General features: G+C 36.2%; 1 protein-coding gene across 1 annotated transcript in view; it reads right to left on the bottom strand.

Annotated features, from left to right (window-relative positions):
* Positions 1–896: 896 nt before the first annotated feature.
* LOC138848879 (uncharacterized) overlaps positions 897–20,238 on the bottom strand; it is a 65,490-nt gene continuing 46,148 nt past the window's right edge. Inside the window, exon 5 of the mRNA XM_070069886.1 lies at positions 897–5,521. The gene's annotated coding sequence lies outside the window, so the exon portion shown is untranslated. The remainder of the gene's footprint in view (positions 5,522–20,238) is intronic.

The raw sequence follows: 20,238 nt of genomic DNA, 5'->3' as shown, positions 1-20,238 counted from the left end.
GTTCTCTGTGTGTTCACGGGCCAGCCCATGGCCCAACACCTGAAGGGAAACCTCTCACAGACAGCCAATGCCCTCCTCTGCTCAGTGGCCTTTCCTCTCCTACCCTGAGCCACAGTCTCTTCACTGGCTTCACATTTGGGTCTGTGTCTCCTCTGCTCAGTAGAACTATCACTTTCCTTTCAGGTTTTACCTCCACGCTGTACTGTCAGAGGGATCCCCACGGAAAAAGCCAGGAGAAACATGAGAGGTAATTTGCAGGTTTCCCTTCCCTCAAGCATCACTGTGCTCCACTGTCTGTGGTCAAAGGACCAAAGTCAAATATCAGTTATCCCACTGACACTGAGAGTGAACAACTGAATATTGTTTGGAATTGTTTGTTTCCAAGCTATGGTTTTGCTTTGAATTTTAACTTTATCTAACAACCCATAAAATGCTAATTTTCTAATTCTGAACTATTTTACAGTCATGATACTTTTTCACAGACATGATGCTCTAGAAGGAGAGCCTGATGTGAGAAGTCTGTGAGAGTAACATATCAAGGGAAAGTTCCCATGCAGAAGAGCATGAATGAAGCTGTGACAGGGAAGGAATCGAGACAAGCAGGGGTGGATGTGGTTCCAGCTGGAGATTGGCTTCATCCTGGAATGCAGACTGAACCAAACGAAGAACCCAGCTGTTCTCTGGCTGGAGAAAAGAGCATAATGATGAGGTACTCTCCTGTCAGTAAGTCATTGGCTGATGGTTGTCCTGGGCAACAAAAGTGGGAGTTTTGGGTGTGAAAAGCCTCCCGGGCAGGTTTGCTTGATGAAAAGGAGGGACTTGCTTGCTTTTTGTGGCCAATCTTCATCTTGCAAATAACAGGATCTTGAGTAGGAACAAAACCAAAAGGCGCTGACTTGGAAGTCAAATAAGGAAAATTTGGAGTGTAGTAGGTATAAATGGATTCTAATTAAAGGCAGTACTAGGGTACTGGGACTTAGTATTAGGCTTTTTTTAATGTAAGAAGCAGTCATTGCAGTTCATTATTCTATGAGTTTATGGGAACAGTACAATGTTATCATATATATCTTGTACAAATATTTTTATAGATGTCCCTATAAACTACATTTCTAGTTAGTCAGAGTGCTTCTAAATTATTCAAGTCAAACCTGAATATTTTATCTTGGAATATCTGAAGTACCTAATACAGAATGTCAGTTATCTTTGTTAAATACCAGGGAAAGTTTTATATTTCTGTTTCAATTGAATAAAGTTTTGAATTTTAATAATTTCCAATTCAGAATTTAATAATTTCCAATTCAGAAGTAAAAATGTCTCAGAAACCGGATAACATCCACAACTTAAAATTAACAATTCAGATTTTTACAAGGATAGCAGAACCATCAATTTTCCTTATCTATCAGCATACACTGCCTCCATAAATAAATGATTTCCAGAGAATTCTTGAGTCGCTGTCTTCCTACAAGTTGTAGGTAACTCCCTTCTTACCTAGCATTATAACTTGCCACAGTGTTGGTGATAGTTGCCATCATCAAACTACTTATTTTTCATGTATTTAAAATGCTTATGACTGTCAGTCTTCTTTTTAAACACAATTTGACACTGAATATTTTGGAAAACCCCAAGGGCATTTTTATGTTTAATATCATAAAGATCAAAAATATTTTTAAAATCAAGCAGATTATGACTGATATTTACCATTTATGGAGCATTCACCATGCTGCATTCAGGGATATTGTCTGTTTTTTTTTTTTTTCCAACCAAAAGAAACTGAAATCATTCTTTGAAGTTCAATAGGAAAGGGAGAATTCTTACCAACTGTGTATGCACTTACGCATACTTAGAGTCTTCTGAGGGTGATCTGTAATACCCGCTTTCAATTAAAGTGCAGAGAACACCCTGTTTAATGCATGTTCTGTCAGAAAAGCAATATGGGAAACAAGCACTAACATTTCCTGAGACTGCTATATCACTTCAGATTGAAAAGGTAGATCTATAAATCTTTGAGCAAAAACGCTGGTATTCATTCTATGTAAAACTTTATACTGTATGTGTAAAGTAAAAGAGAGAACCTACTTTTCAAAGCTCTTGCATTGTAACTGGTGGTATGCTAACATGATTGGAGTCAACAAGAAAAATAACAATGCTTCATTTGGAGACTTGAGTCAGAAGAAATAGGCTTGACAGAAAGTGAAACTGGAGAGAACTGGAGTAAAAGAAAGCTTAGAAAGGAAAACAGGTGCCTTTCCTATCATCTACTTAAGATTGAAGAGATACTTCCTAGAGTAAAAAACTCATCCATCTATCAACTTGTAAGAGACAATACAAGCCTTAAAATCCATTTCAAGTAAATCTTCACACACCCTAGCTTGTCTTGAAAATGGAACTGTACGAGTTTTCAGAGTTAAACATTGCATGGGGCACAATGCAACAAACCCTCTAAGAGGATCTACGAGATGAACACTCACAAGTCAGCTCCATGGCTTCTGAGACTTATCTTGAGTGGCTTCTGCAAACATTAATCCACTTCCCAAAGAAGAATCTGGACAGACTCAAGAATGAAAATCAAGGATTGGTCAGTGATCATCGGCTAGACTTCCCCTGCAGCTCATTTGGCTTTGTGCAGACCTGTACCTAGAGCTTGGCATGAAAGGCATTCTGAAGAGCACTTGAAATGTTTGAAAATTTCAAAGGACTTAAGTGAAGTTGGGTTAGCCTGGCCTCATTTTCCTGGTCAGGAAAGGCTTTTCAGGGAGCTAAAGCCTTCATTTTCACGATGTGTTCCATGTAAATAAAAGAATCTTCACACAAGGCATCTGTTTTAATTAAAGCTTGAAAAGAAATGCTTCATTGGAAAAACAAAGCTATCTCTTTTCCCAGGTTTCTAGTCTGCAGTTACTTCCCTGAATTTAAAATCAGAAATGTTAAAGTGGTAGGGTCAATCCCTTGGCAAATTCCCCCAGCCCTTTGAAATATGGAGGGTCATTTAACTTTGAGAGTGTTCCTAATTGCTTACTCTACCATTTAATTAAGAAGCTAGAGGGTCTTTCTAAGAATTCTGGCAGAAATTTGAAAAGGCACTATTTGCTAGCTGTAATGTTTAAGCATCTAACAACTGAGGACTTTGTCATCATGCAGGTAGATCATCATGCAGACAGATCCTGACATGGAGCCAGTGTCAGGTCAAAACAATGAGCTAGAACTGAGTATCTCACCCAAAGAGCTAGGAGAGAAGAAACAGGGATGCCACTCAATCTCCATCCCGAGAATACTTGTTTCAAGTCTAGAAAAAAACAAAATCAGAGTAAATCCAAAGGTCAGTAAAATGCAGGCAATGTGGAGAGGGGATCCCTGCAATGGGAGAAGGGTAGTGAGATGGATGGGAAGCTCCTGCCAGTGTGGTTGGACTGCCTTGACTTCTTGGCAGCTGAGACAGGCATCAAGTTGCAAAGGGTCACATTGGATTGAAGGTATGAAGTTGATATACACAGGTAAAAGGCAAGTGTGAAATCTAGAGATTATATAATCAAACAAATCTTCAACTATGACACATTAAGCAGCCTAGTAAGACATTAAAATTTTTGTTGTTCCTACTACATAAATAGATTTCAGAGCATCTGTTAATGTTAACATTCTTATTTGCTAAACTTTTCATTATATGTCAGTCTTCTTTTGCTTGTTGAGAGGTGCATTTTTAAAAGTTTAACAACAAACAGTATTCTTTAATATTTGCTAAATGAATGCTGCTTCCCATAGTCTTCCACAATATCTATTATCCTAGTAGTCAGATTTGAAGATGGGGCTATCCGTTTTGGGGAGAGGGGTAATTATTTCACCACCTATAGGACACTACAAATTACAAGCATACCCAGACTACAGAGGATACTGCTAAAAGAATTCAGTGCTGTGTACAATGACATAATGCTGAAACATCTGGTGAACAAAACTGGTAAAAATAAGCACAGTGTGATAGCTGCTTTCATTTCCAAATGAGTACAAACAGCCTGTGTGAATTTCTTCATCCAATGTGTCTGATGTGATTCTGCTGGTGCAATCAATACCTCAGCACCTGATTGTTCTAAATATTTTATTTTTGACACATCAAGGTTCTCTAAGCTTTCATTAACAAAAGCAAAGCCAGTTTGAATTTATTCCATATGTAAAATTATCAGCACTTCCCAAATTCATGGTTCATTTGAAATATTAATATTCTGATGTTATATACATTCATCATGCTTTTCATGATGTTTACATAAGTGAAATAAAAATAAAAATGCTACGTATCATAAAAAGTATGATTTAAGATAAAGAACAGATAATTGAAAATCATGGAAAACATATCACAATGTAGGCTTCAAAATTCCTGTCACTGTGTCATTAACAATTTAGACCTAGGACAATATAGAGATAAAACCAAAAATGTTTGTGGGTAACCTTCAGGATGAGAATGTTAAACCTAGAAAAATGTGAGCTATAATTTAATCTCAACCACAAAAAATCTTTTTAGAGGTTTCTCCTTTCATCAAATTCTCTCCTGATAAGAACTTGAGTATCTGGAAATTAAAGAAATCAAATTAAATGATATTTTGGGGATACCAACAATGATATGCCTTTGTCTATAAAAGATAAAAGAAGTGGGATTTTTGTTTTTACAAAGTTACACTGGTACCAAATTAGATGTACCAAAATTATTTCATTATTATGCTAGACTTTGTTTCATATAATATAATCATCAGAGAGTTTAATATATTTGGGATTTTATGTTCTTCTTCATCAGAGACTAACCAATGTTAAGAAAGCAAGATCTCAATATCCTCCATCTACCCACATCTGTAAATATTGCAGAAGTGATCTGTATTCATGGCAATGCTCCCTATGCTTCTGCCTTCTGAACTTTGAATGATGTTTCCTAAAATATATTGAATCAATCTTAAAGGATTATATGACGGCAAAGATCCTTCAAAATGTAGCTGATTTATCCTGTTGGTTTCAGCTGGAAACGCATAAAAGAGATACCAGAGAGGTGAGTCTTATTATTCAATACCTACACAGAAGCAGACTCCACACATTCTTTTCTGAATAAGTCAATTTTTGAATTTGTTGACCTTTGCCATCAAAACAGTCTTTAATATATGTGGCTGAGTTTATGCTGCTATATCATAAATTTGTCTCCTCAGGGGGAAGAGAGTACAACATGAGACTGTACATTTAGGATTTTACCTATTAGTTCCATGATAACTAATCACAAGAATTCACTCTAAAAGTCCCTGTGGTGTTAAAATTAATGTTCAAATATTAGTTCACACTGTATGTGTGTGTGTTACAGTTTTTTTCTTAAAAAGAATAAACTTGTTCACTTATCCAGATTGATCCTATTCTGTATTGCAGAATTCAGCTTGGTTTCAAGTTTAAGCAGAGTTTTGGTGTTGTTTCAACTTTCATATTCCAAGGAACAAATTATGAGTTCTTTACCTGGATTTCAGTATATTGATTTTCTTTAGCATTTTGAATTCAGTTTTCTCTGTAGCAAGAGAATAGTACAATCATTACCTGGGTAGATTTGCCCACATGTTGGTTAGTGTTATAGCAAAACACTCCAGAGAGTAATATCCTAAAAAAGTTTGACCAGGAGAGAAAAGGCTGGGATGTTTTTCTAAAAGTTCTACTCAACTTGTGTAAAGTCGTAAAGAAAGGAAGTGACAACATCTTTCAAGTATTTCTCAGTGATATGGAGTACCAACCAGCCATATGGATCTGATATTTCAGAGTAATGCCTATGTTTTATTCGGGAGTGTTGAGCTTAATGACATGCTTCAACGGAAGTGAATCATCATCAGAATTTGGAACAATAAAAAGCCCATGAGAGTATTTCAGGCATGGAAAGCCAAGACTCTCTGGCAAAAGATCTCTGCGAGTGAGATCCCAGTGGAAAGAACAGGTCTTCAAAGAAGGAGGTACCTTTCTCTGAAGGGAGGAGAGAACCTCCACTTTGACTATGACCTTGTCTAAACAAGATAAGAATCGGAGAACTCAGAGGGCTTCCATAGCCTTGGAAACTCATGACTGGAGCATAGGGAGACTACTGATGCCATAGACAGGAGTGTCAATTGGTAAAGTCAACAACAGGAGTCACTGTGCACTTACTCCTCATGTAGGATCTCTGTCCTTAATGTGCTGTACATTGAGATTTAATGCTATAACGAGTACTCAAACAATATATTTCACTTTGTGTTTCTATGGGGGTGCAAACTGTTGAAATCTTTACTTAATGTATACTAAACTGATCCTCTGTAAAAAAAAAAAAAAAAAAGAAATTATCAACTCCCAACTTGACTCTCACTGGGATTAAACATGGCAATAGGTCTGATCTGATTTCATCATCACTTAAAAAAAATCATCTATTATTTTTCACTTTATGTTTCTGTGTGGGAGCAAACTGTTGAAATCCTTACTTAATGTATACTAAGCTGATCTTCTGTATATTAAGATAATCGAAAATGAATCTTGATGTGAATGGAAGGGGAGAGGGAGTGGGAAAGGGGAGGGTAGTGGGTGGGAGGGACGGTATGTGGGGGAAGCCATTGTAATCCATAAATTGTACTTTGGAAATTTATATTCATTAAATAAAAGTTAAAAAAAAATCCTGTTGGTATTCTATTGCACAGTAGGATAATAATAGTTAATAATAACATACTGTAATTTTCTAAACAGCTAGAAGAAAGGAATTCTGAATGTTCATACTCAAAGAAACCTTGAATATATGAAGCAATGGTTGCTAATTATTTTACTATGATCATTAAAATGTATGCATGTATCAAAATATTACATTGTACCCCATAAATATGTACAATTATTATTTGTCAATAAATAAAGATACATTTTGGTATAACAAAAAAAAAAAGAATTTGGAACAATAGTTCCCAGGTTTATTCAGCCATTCTCTCTGATTTCTGTGTTCACACAAGCTTTTTGTAGTTTTTTTTTTTATAACCTAATGATTTCATTTCTAAGAAAACAATGCAGTTTTCCTAACCACATCATGGTTTCTGAGTTGGCTAGCATACAGAAACTCTTTCCAAATGACAATCCTTTTTCTCAATAGCAATAATGCCACACACTTTGTAGCAGGGTACTGCTTTTTATTCTCTCCCCTTCTATTCCTTTTTATTTGACTTTATCTACTCCAAATGCAAAAATGCTTAGGTACATATAGCAAATCTGGACCAACTAGCTTAATAGAAATCACTCCCTAAAACATTTGTCCGATCAATAACAAGGTTTTCTATAGCATGTTATATGTAGGGCATTTTGATAAGTATAACAACTTTACAGATAAAATTTTTGAAGATTTATTTTGAAAGTCAGAGTTACAGAGAGAGATGGAGAGATGGATATCTTCTATCTCCCGTTTCACTCCCCACAAGGCCACAATGGCCAGCACCGGGCCAGGACACAGCCAGGAGCCAGGAGCTTCATCTGGGTCTACAACATGGGTGGCAGGGGCCAAACACTTCCACTACTTTTCTCAGGCCATTAGTAGGGAGCTGGATCAGAAGTGGAGCAGCTAGGGTACAAACTGGCACCCATATGGGATGCTGACATTGCTGCCTATGTCTTTATCTGCTATACCACAACACCAGCCCCAGCAAATTCTGTTCTATTAACCCACATATACCCATATTGGAAAACAGTTTTACCTGAAACATATACGTGCATTTGTTCCTTTGAATTAATGCATTCTTTAAACATATTTATTTTGTGTTTGGATCTTTTAATCAGCATATGCTTCCAGAAAATATCTACGTGTATCTCTAGTTCATGCTTTTTGTTCCAACAGTTGCACTGAATAATTATATCACAAAAGTTTATCCATTCTAATCTAGATGGTTGTTTGCATTACACTCAGATTTGAGCTACACTGTAAACATTTTGGGCATGCCTTACTGCATATGAACATCATATATGTTACAACTGAAATGGAACTTCAAAATCACAAAAATATTTACTTTCCAAAATCAATAACAAATAGTTTTTCCAGTGTACTAAATTTTAGTTTGACCAGCATTGTATGAGAGATCCTATTGTTTCAGATTCTTATGGCAAGTTGGAATTGTCACTCTATGTGGTTATTCTGTACAGTGTCATATATTGCTGCATTGATTTGATTTTCTCCCAAAGATTAATGAGGAGGTACATCTTTCCATGTTTTTGTTGGTTAATTTGAAATTCTGTGTCTTTAAAAAATAATTTTGCATTTGAAAAGCACAGTTAGAGGGAGAGAGACAAGAGATATCTTCCATCTGCTGTTTTTACTCCCCAAATGATTGTATCACCTGGAGCTGGACCAGGCCAAAGCCAGGAACATGAAGTTCAATCTGGACTTTACATAAGATGGAGGGGTTCCACATACTTGGGCCATCTTCCTCTGATTTCCCAGACACGTTAGCAAGGAGCTGAAGTGGAAATGGAGCAGCCAGCACTCACATGGAATTTGTGTTAACTTGCAAGGTCAATATACCAACCGCAAAATTGTGTTTCTTGAGGTGCCTGTTCAAGCTTCTTGCATTTTTTTTTTTTTGGATTCTGTCTTGTTCCTATTGATTTGTGTTTTTTTTTCTATAGCCTGAGTATGAACCTTTTTTAGATTAAATAGGTTGCAAATATTTTCCCACATATCATCTTCTCTCTTTGAATGATGACTTTTGATTCATGATTATGTAGTTGGAATCATCAATATTTTTATTTTTAGTACTTTGAGAGTTTTTTTTAAATGCTTCTTCATGCCACGCATTAAAGGTTACTCCATATTCTCTAAAATTTTTCATGATTTTCCTTATACATTTAGAGCTGCAATGCACTGGTGATTGTGACTTTGTATATGATATTACAATGGGTCAAGCTCTTTTTTCCACATGAGCAACCTGTTGGCACTGCCCCTCTTTGAAACAATCTTTCCCCACTAAATTACAGTGTCACCTTTATCATGTCTATATTTTATATATTTGTGATGTGTTTTGGTTATTCTATTAATGTATTTGTTTTTCTTAGTCAAAATATTCTCGTAATTATTATTGATTAATATAAAGTCTATCACCTTATTACATTCCTTAAGGCTATATTGGCTTGGAAATATACTCTTTGCATTTTCAAAACTGTATCAGTTCACCTAACTTTTTTTACAAATCTGCTGGTATTTTCATTGGCATTATACTGAATACAAAAGTCAATTTAGAGAGCAATAGCATTTTAGATAATTGTTTATTAAATTCTTAAGGGGTACATACTTCCACTTATTTGGATCTTCTTTAACCTGTCTTCATATTTTCTAATGCCTTATGTGGCAGTCTTTCATAGGATATATTCCAGTGCCTTTGAAATATCTAGATGTTGTTGCTAAGGTTATATATGCATGCATACAATTCCCTTCATACATTTTTTAAAGATTTATTTATTTATTTGAAAGTCAGAGTTACACAGAGAGAGTAGAGGCAGAGAGAGAGAGAGAGAGAGAGCGCTCTTCCATCTGATGGTTCACTCTCCAGATGGCCACAATGGCCAGAGCTGTGCCAATCCAAAGCCAGGAGCCAGGAGCCTCTTCCTGGTCTACCACGTGGGTGCAGGGGCCCTAGGGCTTGGGCCATCTTCTACTGCTTTCCCAGGCCATAGCAGAGAGCTGGATAGGAAGTGGAGCAGCCGGGATTTGAACTGGCGCCCATATGGGATGCCGGTGCTTCAGGCCAGGGTGTTAACCCACTGGGCCAAAGCACCAGCCCCTCCCTTCATACATTTTGACACTGTTCCAGTAACTTCAAATTCACATAAATACTAATAACATGTGAGTATTACAATCATTCTTCATTGTTTAATCTTCTTTTTCTTTGCCACAACTAAGATTTTTATTATGCTTATTATACAAGTGTAAATTGAGGGCATCCTTGATTGTCTTTTGATTTCTGGGAGAAAGTGCTCAATGCTTTCACTATAAAATTCAAGAATCTTTGTTTTATGCTGCTACTCATTATCAAATAAAAGTTCTTTTATCCATAATTTGCTAGAGTTTACCTTTTAAAGATTATGAATCGATGTTGAATTTTACCAAATGCTTTTTCTATATTAATTTAGTAGATCGCATGACATTTAGCTTATGTAGTTAATATGGAGATTTAATTTGATTAATGAAAGCAATTTCAACTTTGCATTCCTGGAATAAACTCAACTTGATCATAATACATCATGTTTTCATTTACTGCTAAATTGTACATGTTTTTGATTTGCTTAGAATTTTTTTCATTTATGTTTGAAGTAAAATTGGTCTGTAGTGTACACTTATTTAAACATCATTATTGAGTTTATGCTCAAAGTATACCCAGACTTCATATAATGATATAAGAAATTTCTCTATCTGTATCATGGGAGTGTTATTTCTTTCTTAATCTTTAAAGGCAATGGGTAAACTAGCTAGGAACTACTGCTTTACAAGTTGAAAGTTATATATTTAATCATTTCAAAACATTAAATTATATACAATTACTTTTTCTCCTAATGTCAGGTTTATACGTACTGTAATAAATTGCTCCTCCTTTTTTATTTATTTTTTTTCCACTTGAAAAATGACACATTCAGATAGAGAGAGATCTCCCTCTGCTGGTTCATTCCCCAAATGCCCAGAACATCTGGGGCTAGGTAGAAGCCAGGAGCTGGAACTCAATTTCAGTCTCTTGCTGAAGTGACAGGGACCCAGGAATTTGAGCCATCACCTGCTGCTCCCAGATTGCACATTAGCAGGAATCTGGAATCAAGAGCAGAGCTGGGCTTTCCTAGGTACAACAATGTGCATGGCCCAAGTGGCATCTTAACTGCTTCTGAAAAATTCTACCCCTCTCCTCTCTTTTTGCGTTTCTATTTGCATATGTTGTACAATACTCCGCTACTGCTCGTAAGTTTATCACTTTCTGTTGTCTGTAGTCCATCATTCCTTACCCCCCTTTCTGGGTTTTCTTCTTACCATATGCTTCTGATTCATCTTCCAGTTTAACTTCATCCTCACTTTAATTGTATCTAATATAAAATTATATCAAATGCATGTAGTTTAAGTTTTGTTGTTTTAATTTTTAGTTCTGTAGTTTGTTTACCTTAAAATACTCTTTTTAACACACACACACACACACACACACGCACATGCACATGCACCCATGAGGCTACTTCAATATTCATGGAAATACAAAATTCAAAGGTATGATCAGGAGTAGGCATTTGGCCTAATCGTTAAGTTGCTGTTTGGACAACTGCATCCCATCTTGCAGTGTCTGGATTTGAGTCCTGGCTCTGTTTCCCTTTCCAGTTTCCTGATTGGACACACACCCTGGGAGGCAGCAGATGATCCTCACATACTTGGGTCCATGTCACCCATATGGAAGCCTGGTTTGAGTTCCCATTTCCTGGCTTCAGGCTGGCCCAGTCAAAGCTGGTTTGAAAATTTGGGGAATGAACCAGTGGATGCTATCTCTGTCTGCCTGTCTCTCTGCTTGTCCAACACACATACACATTTAAAAATAAATTTAATTTGGTGCTAATTCATGTATTTTAAAATACACATTTCTATGAACTTTTCTAAAACCCTGCATGGGCATGAATTTCAAGTTTTGGACAAAAACCTACTTATCTTTTAACTTAATGTTTAATGAACTTTTTGAAGTAACAATATATATAATTTTCATATCCTACAGTGCTAACTTTCTGCTTTATTTTCTTGAATTTATTAGTAGTGATTGTATATTTTGTGTCTGGCAACTTCATTAAATAAACACCCCATGGATCTCTTTCTATGTCCAATCTGTATTTTTCTATACTAATTTTTACTTTTCAAATTTTAGCTACTTATATGCCTGCTTTCTTGATTTCACAAATAGATATGCTGAAGCTGAGGACATGCCATTATAGTCTTACAAAGTGGGGCTAAGCTTGATATTAGTGCATGGGGTGAGGCACAAGTAATTCAAATGACCTTGTTCTAACTTTGGAAATAAAGCTGAAATACTTCAGATGTCAGTCTTCCACATTTACCATTACCCAAAAGATATGGGAATTACCAGTCTCCCTTGATGTTCCCTGTACACCAATTTTTGCCTCCAAATCTTACAAGGTTATCAAACTCTGCTCATGTTCTCAGCTTTTGAGATTTAGCTATAGAAATCAATATGGCCCGCTATGAGGCCACATATTTCTGTATTGTCTGATTTTGGCCCCATGATCCTTCACTGCCTTGACAGTTCTATATCAAGCTGAGTTTTAATAAAATTTTTCACTAAGTCTGAATGTTTTGGGTTAATTGATCTGATTGCCATTACACTAAGGTTGCATATTTTTTCACTTAGGTAAAATTAAGAAAGGTGGGTAAAAAAAAAAAAGGCAAAAGAACAATGAAGATATTCATAAGATCATACCCCTAAAAAGTAGGATATAATTTTCCTTATGGTATGACTGATTTTCCTCTGAACCAAAGCACTTTCTCAGTGTGTTCTTATCCTAAAAAATAACCTTAAAATTTGCTAATTGCAGTAACTTTCTAGAGCTATGTTTCCCAATTTGCATTATGCAATGATCTCTTCACAGCACAAGAAGTTAATATTGGAGTTTACAAAATCCATATCTACTTAGTGCATTTGTCAGATTTACTGTCTGTTCCTCCTGGAAATATTCCAACTGATACATTCAGTAGACTCTTTTTAATGTGCCCCTGAATGTCCACACTCAACAATGTGAATGATATATTGTAAAACTGATGATATCTGAGAAACAAATATTACTTTTTTTTCACCATTTTCTGTAGATTCAGCTGTGTTCCTGAACTTTCTTTTCTTATAAATTCCAAGAAAGGAAGAAAGTGTGGGCAAATGCTTGTTATGCTTCACCAAAAATAAATAATGTGACATTTATTCATTTATTAATTTGGGGGTAAGTTGAAGACACTATAAGCACGTGAATGTCCACAAACACATACAGGCACACAGATTTTTCACCCCATGGTTCTTTCACTGCATTGATAATGGCTTCAACATAAGCACACACACACACACACACACACAAATTCTACAGTCTTACCTTATTTTTCTATTTTTTTTAAGTTGCCACCAATTCTGTGCTCCTGACTCTCCAAAGATTTGGGCTTTTTTAACATATTTTTCCTTTTTTTGTGGGATTATTTATCCTGTTTACATGGGCATGAACCTTAAATAATACCTTTTTTCCAAAACAACATATATAGTATTTAAAGAAATTCTCTACATAAATATATAAACCTGTAACAGTTCTCTAAAACCTGTGCTTCCAAATGTTCTTTCAGATTAAACACTATTGCTAAAATACAGTTTAAATGCACACATGATTCATAACAGGTGACTCCAACTTTCTGAAAATTCAAAGCTTACCTGATACTTTAAAAAGCTTTCTACTTTATCTGTTTAATCATTTATGTTCTACTCTTGAGAGTCCCACTGTGTAATCTGATGTAGTATAACGTTAACATTTATGGTAAGATTCAGTGAAGCTAAATTAAAGGTAAGTCAACCTTCAGAATCAGAGGTACCTTATTTCCATCATGTATAATGAGGATGATGGTCTTCTTTCTCCCTATAAAATGTGTGCTATACTTTCATTATCCATAAAAATGCATTAAAATCTCATCATGGTGTCAGTAATGATGCCTTTCAAATAGTGCTAAAAAGTTTAAAGTACAAAACTTCTCAAAAGGCTTATTTAGTATGCAAAATAAATTATTATGCCACTTCATTTAGTGAATATTAAGTAAGCTTCTTTAGCTCCTTGTGCCATCAGTTTATTTCACTCAGCTGAAGTCTAATAATATTTTCATTAAATATTTATATGAACAATCAAACACTGCAAATGAAGAGCATATCCCTTGACATTCAAGATGGTTTCCAGGCTGGTATCAGCGGGCTGTTAAATGGGTAGATCTTGTTTTTACGGCTTCGAATGATGGTTTCCATTAGCTTTGAGTGTCTTATGTCTGACCTTAGAATAAGGACTATTCATCATGTCTTCTAATTTTTCAATGTTGTTCCCTCATCTGGGAAGTACTGAAGATAGAAACTTAAGCGCATTTAAATGCTGGAGTCACGTTATGCAAATTTAACCAAGGAAATTCTTCAACACAGGTCATTTTTTAAAGCAATAGAAAATATGCTCTCTGGTTCTATATGTTAAGTATCACCCTGTTCACATAACTTGCATTTCCATTAAATAAAGACAAATCTGATGTTTGGCTTTAGCTTTATATGTGATTTCTTGATTTATGAATACTTGATAACATGGTGACTGTAACAATAAAACTTCATTTGAAATATGGCAAAATCCAGTCACATGCTGTCTGTACATTTCTGCCCTGAAATATTTGGCTCCCTCTAATGGATAGTATTTTGAGATCACTGGAAGCTAATACCAAAGTGATTGAGTCTATTATTTAGATTTTAAGTCCAGGTTTTAGATTCACTTCACAAGTTTCAAACTAACACAAAATTCTTTGGTGCCCATTCTGAGTACACATCCTCCCACTCACATGCTAGTTTACATTTTCAGTTTTATCATAGTCACAGTTATTACACTAGGATGTCTTAAGGAAATTGAGATGTGAAGTAGTGTTAACAATAGAAACCAATGCTTTGGGCTTCAAAGAGCTCCTGAGACAAGAAGCAGCAAAGATTTCCTGAAACTGGAAAGGAAGGAGTTCTTTGAAACTCTCACCCACCCACAATTTTACATCCCAGTACATTGCCCTACCACAAAAATTAACTGGTCCATATACTCTGCATTTTCTAGATTATGGAAATGAATTTATTCCCTGTAGGCTATTTTTAATTGACAAAAATGAAAAGGCCATGTAACAAAGCTACTTGCTTCATTTCCAGACCTTTCTTTTGCTATAAATAGATCAAACAGGCACATTGCTTAACGTATGAAAAAGAGAGTAATTGGAATTTCATGTGGCACAGAAGGCAATGGTTTTTACAATTAAGAGCGAGAAAACTCAGGTTACGACAGAAATTTGGAGTATGCTTCTGTTTCCTTTTAGGTTCTTCTTATAATTCCATATTCTGAACTTAATGTATAGACATCCTAGATAATTAGTATACTAATTACTATTAATTACTATTGGGATTTTCCTCTTACCCTAAGGACTTTTAAAGTAAATTATTCTAGAAATTAACCACAGTTTTTTGACTCTTGGGAGTGACCAAAGAAAAAGCATAATTAAAAGTTGCTTCTGGGTCCTAAAAAGGTATTCCTATAATACGTAGATGCTCATTCATCAATGTAAAGCCTCATTACCCTAGTTATTATAATTTAATCTATATTCTACCACTGAAGTTAAACACCAATGAGTTTGATGGCTCTCTCATTACACATATGCATGTATTATGTTATAGTACATGAAACAGTTAAAATGTCAGGATATCAATTGACAACTTGAAGACATTCTTCTTTTTTCTTCCTAAAGAAACCTTTTATCTAATGAGTACAAATTTCATAAGTATAAGCTTAGGAACATAGTGATTCTTCTCACCATACCCACCCTCCCATCCTTCTCCCACTCCACCTGCTCCTCCCTCTCCCATTCCCAGTCCCATTCTCCATTAAGATTAATTTTCAATTAACTTTATAAATAGAAGACTAACTCTATACTAAATAAACATTTCAACAATTTGTACACATACACACACACAAACAAAACTGAGAACTAGTTTTACAGTTAATTCTCATAATACAACTCGTTCAGGACAGAGGTCCTGCATGAGAAGTAAGTTCAGAGTGACTCCCATTGTTAATTTAACAATTAACAGTTCTATGTATGACATCAGTGATTACTGGAGGCTCTTGACATGAGCTGCTTAGGCTATGGAAGCCTCGTGAATTCACAGTCTCCATCAGTATTTAGAAAAGGCCATGATCAAAGTGGAAGTTCTCTCCTCCCTTCAGAGAGTACTTCCTTCTTTGATGGCCACTTCTTTCCACTGGGGTCTCACTCAAAGAGATCTTTCAGGTAGGACTTTTTTTTTTTGCCATAGTGCCTTGGCTTTCTATGACTGAAACACTCTCAGAGGCTTTTCATCCAGACCAGAATGCCTTAAGGGCTGATTCTGAGATCACAGTGATATTTAATGTGATTGTCACTCTATGAGTCTGCTGTGTGGACTGTTTCCCAAGTTGGAACATTCTCTCCGTTTTAATTCAATCTAGAAACTTGATCTTATTTATATGACCTTATTTATATGATTCCCTTTAACACTTAATTCTGTCTCTATGCTCCCTTTAACACTTAATATGACCGCTTTAACACATAAGATGGTATTTTTACTACCTAGTTTAATGGAATTTGGAGTCCCATGGCAAGTTTTTAAACTGTGCCCTTGAAAGTAAGTCCATAGGAATGTATGTAGAACAATACAGCTTTACAGTTACAAACCCCTCCTCCAGATCTCAATAAAAAAAGAGTTAAGAAGTCTTTTTAAAAAATATTTTATTTATAGGGCCTGCGCCGCGGCTCACTAGGCTGATCCTCTGCCTTGTGGCGCCGGCACACCAGGTTCTAGTCCCGTTCGGGGCACCGGATTCTGTCCTAGTTGCTCCTCTTCCAGGTCAGCTCTCTGCTGTGGCCCGGCAGTGCAGTGGAGGATGGCCCAAGTCCTTGGGCCCTACCCCCCATGGGAGACCAGGATAAGTACCTGGCTCCTGCCATCGGATCAGCGCGGTGCGCCGGCCGCGGCAGCCATTGGAGGGTGAACCAATGGCAAAGGAAGACCTTTCTCTCTGTCTCTCTCTCTCACTGTCCACTCTGCCTGTCCAAAAAAAAAAAAAAAGATTTTATTTATTTGAGAGTTACAGAGAAGTAGAGACAGAGAAAGAGAGGTCTTCCATCTGCTGGTTCACTCCCCAGATGGCTGCAAAAGCAGGAGCCGCACCCATCTTAAGGCAGGAGCCAGGAGCTTCTTCTGGTTCTCCCACGTAGGTGCAGGAGCCAAGGACTTGGGCCATTTTCTACTGCTTTCCCAGCACATAGCAGAAAGCAGGATCAGAAAAGGAGCAGCTCGGACTAGGACCAGCGCCCATATGGGATGCTGGTACTTCAGGCCAGGGCTTTAACCCACTGTGCCACAGCACCAGCCCCCAGACATTCTTATAAGTACAATATACCCCATGATAATGAACCTTAATTTCAGCAAAAATGAGAAGTAGCGTTATGTCCATCACCCTAACTGGGTTGTAGACACCAAGTTGAGTCACAATCTACACATTTTCCAGTCTTCACAGTCATAGGAAAAAATGCATGTGAGTCATTGCAGAGAATTAAATGGTCTTATACAGGGAAAAAATGGGGCAAAATGTTCCTAAAGCAGAAAAAAGAAGAGAAGAAAATAAAAAGCTTGGTTTCTCTTAACTTATATGGTCACAACTTAGCTCAACCTGCAAGGTCCATCTTGATGTAACCCCTATTTCCTCCCTATCCTCATCCCCAGGAATTTCTATTTAAGAATGCTCCACTACAGCAACTCTGAACATAATGTTCTGTTTTCCATTTATCTTCACCAGAAACTGCCCCGTCTCATTAGAATATTAGCACTATAAACCTTTCTTATCTCACCTGGCCAATAACTGCTTAGGCTTTAATTCTGTATTCAATGAACACAATCCAGGGAGACTTCTCTGTTGTTTCCCAGTCTTGGAAAGGTACATTTAATCCATTCACCCTTAAAGCCCAGTGCTTAGGCTATATTGATAACTTCATGTACTGATTCACTTATCCTAGTTTTGTATTCCATTCCCTGGAGAGGAACTTCTTAGACAGAAGATGAAACATTATTGATTTATATTCTCTAAAGTTAGCAGATTATCCGGAACACAGAGGAAAGTTTCTGTAAGAATGTGTAGAATGAATGAATTAGTGGCAAAGACCCTGGCTGACCTCTGCAGTTTAAAGGAAATGAGCTAAGAAAGAGAAAATATTGTTAAATAAAAGAAAAAAAACATTAAGGCTTCAGTTTAAATACAGATCTATTTCAATCTAAGTTTATCCTTAAATAAGGCAGTAATGTAGGTAATTAGTAGCTTAGAGGTTCATAATATACTATATCACTGCCACAGCTAAGTGAGTCCTTGAAATTCATGCACAGTTTTTATGTCTCCACTAATAAGAATTTATGCCATGCACAGCTTTTTACAACTATTTTAAGTCATAGTTTTGCCTATTTATATCCATGTGCACCTAAGTATATACATGTATGTGTATAAAGGTGCATTATTACAATAATTTTACTATGAGGATTAAATAGTCATTATTCATATGTGTGTGTGTGTGTGTGTGTGTGTGTGTGTGTGAGAGAGAGAGAGAGAGAGAGAGAGCGAGAGCTCTTATGCCTAAAAAGCTGAGCAACACAAGAATGTTTAACTATTGTGGTTGCATAATAGTTTTAGAGTCCTCCAAAGGTGAATACATTGAAGGCCTGGTCCTTAAGGTTTTGTATTAATGGTTAATGGATCAGTGTTAATGGATTAAGGGTGAGGACTTTATGCAATTATGGTATGTCAGAGAGGGGCTGGTAAGAAGCCTTTGGATCACTGGGTGCTTGCCCTTTTAGATAGTTCTCAGGAGAGGGTTGGACTTTGAACTCATCTTATACTTTTTTGTATTATTTGAAATATTTGAAAACAAAATTTTCATTTACATGAAAAGCAACTATATCTTAAAAGAAATTTTCCATTTACATGGAAAGAAAGTTACAGTCTAATAATGAGGAGAAAAACAAGAGTTTTCCTAGTAATAACCAATTTAGAACTAAGTGCCACTTATTAAGGAAGCCTGTCATTAAAGCATGAGACCATTACTTTCTCTTACTATTTAATTAGAATATGGTAATTGTCATTTTACACATAAATTAAATTATTTGAGGCCCATTAGAGGATACCCTAACATTGAAATACGGCTCTCCATATTCAATATAATTTATAAACATGAATTCAGTAATCTACTAAAGTGGCTGTTTTAAAATTTTATTTCCCTTGAAAGTGATTGTGAAAGTGAAAGTGCCTAAAATTTTTACTTAGTGGCATCATAGTTAATTTTGCAACCACTAGTCTTCACAACTAAACTGATCCATCACTTTCTCCCCAAGTACAACTTACTCTGCTACTAAACAGGATCACAGAGTGATTACAAAAAATAAGCTACTCACTTCCAAGAAGGAAGTTACTTACAAAGTCATCTATTTGCAGAAGAATAATGGCCAAGGGAATAAGTGAAATTTTCAAATACCTCAACTGTGAGAAGGTATACAATGAATAGTCTACTGACTATACTTTTCTGAAAGTTACAGGAGTACATGGCTGGCACAGGCATGGTTTCTGTTTCCACACAATGCAGGAAAAATGAAGGAAGCACTGGGATCAGGCAACATTCTTGGCCCTGTTACGGAACTGTGGCAGGAATCCTCTTCTGATCCAGCTACCACAGGAGTTCAGCTATTTCTCTCTTGAAAACTCCAAGTCCCAGTAGCTTTGAATCCTTGCATTTCCTTTTAATTCTCCTCTCTTTCATCCCAGGCAGGACAGGAATTTTAACCTAAGGCTCAAAAAAATAAAAATCCAAAAACCCAAAAAACTCCCATCCTTCTGCCATATGGAATTGTCAGAAATACAAAAAAAGAAGTTTCCATTTGTCTACATCTCAAAATATTATCCTCACATAATTATTCAAATTGAAGTCTTATCTGTTGAAGCAAAGATAGCCTTTCCTGCCAATATTTTTGCCTTCCAGAGAAAAAAGATGTCATAGAATTGGGGAATGTTAACATCTACTTATATTGTAGGTGCTCTTAAAATTGTCTAGAGCTTTAAAAAAACATCATGTGAAGTCCATAGCATTGTTCTGGAGACATAAAAAGTGCTCAATAAATGAAAGACATTCTGCTTTATTATGATTTTAAAACTGGCTTTGCAAGTATTTTGAGTAGGATATGCCACCAAGGGAATGCAACCCAACTTTAAATCCAGCTCTGTTTACCTACTTCCCAAGGTGCCCTACCTGTGAAATCATCTTATTCTCAGACTTTGAAATCTCTTCAGCTGAACTGTCATTTCCTCCTTGACTTATCCATATAGTTAATTTATTCAAATGTTCAGTTGGTGGCAGACACTTTATAAACAAGGATAACATAATGAGCAAAGTAA

The sequence above is a fragment of the Oryctolagus cuniculus genome, chromosome 3, assembly GCF_964237555.1.
Source record: "Oryctolagus cuniculus chromosome 3, mOryCun1.1, whole genome shotgun sequence".
Classification (NCBI taxonomy): domain Eukaryota; kingdom Metazoa; phylum Chordata; class Mammalia; order Lagomorpha; family Leporidae; genus Oryctolagus; species Oryctolagus cuniculus.
Note: the sequence above shows the minus strand (reverse complement) of the source record. Positions and strands in the feature narration are given on the sequence as shown.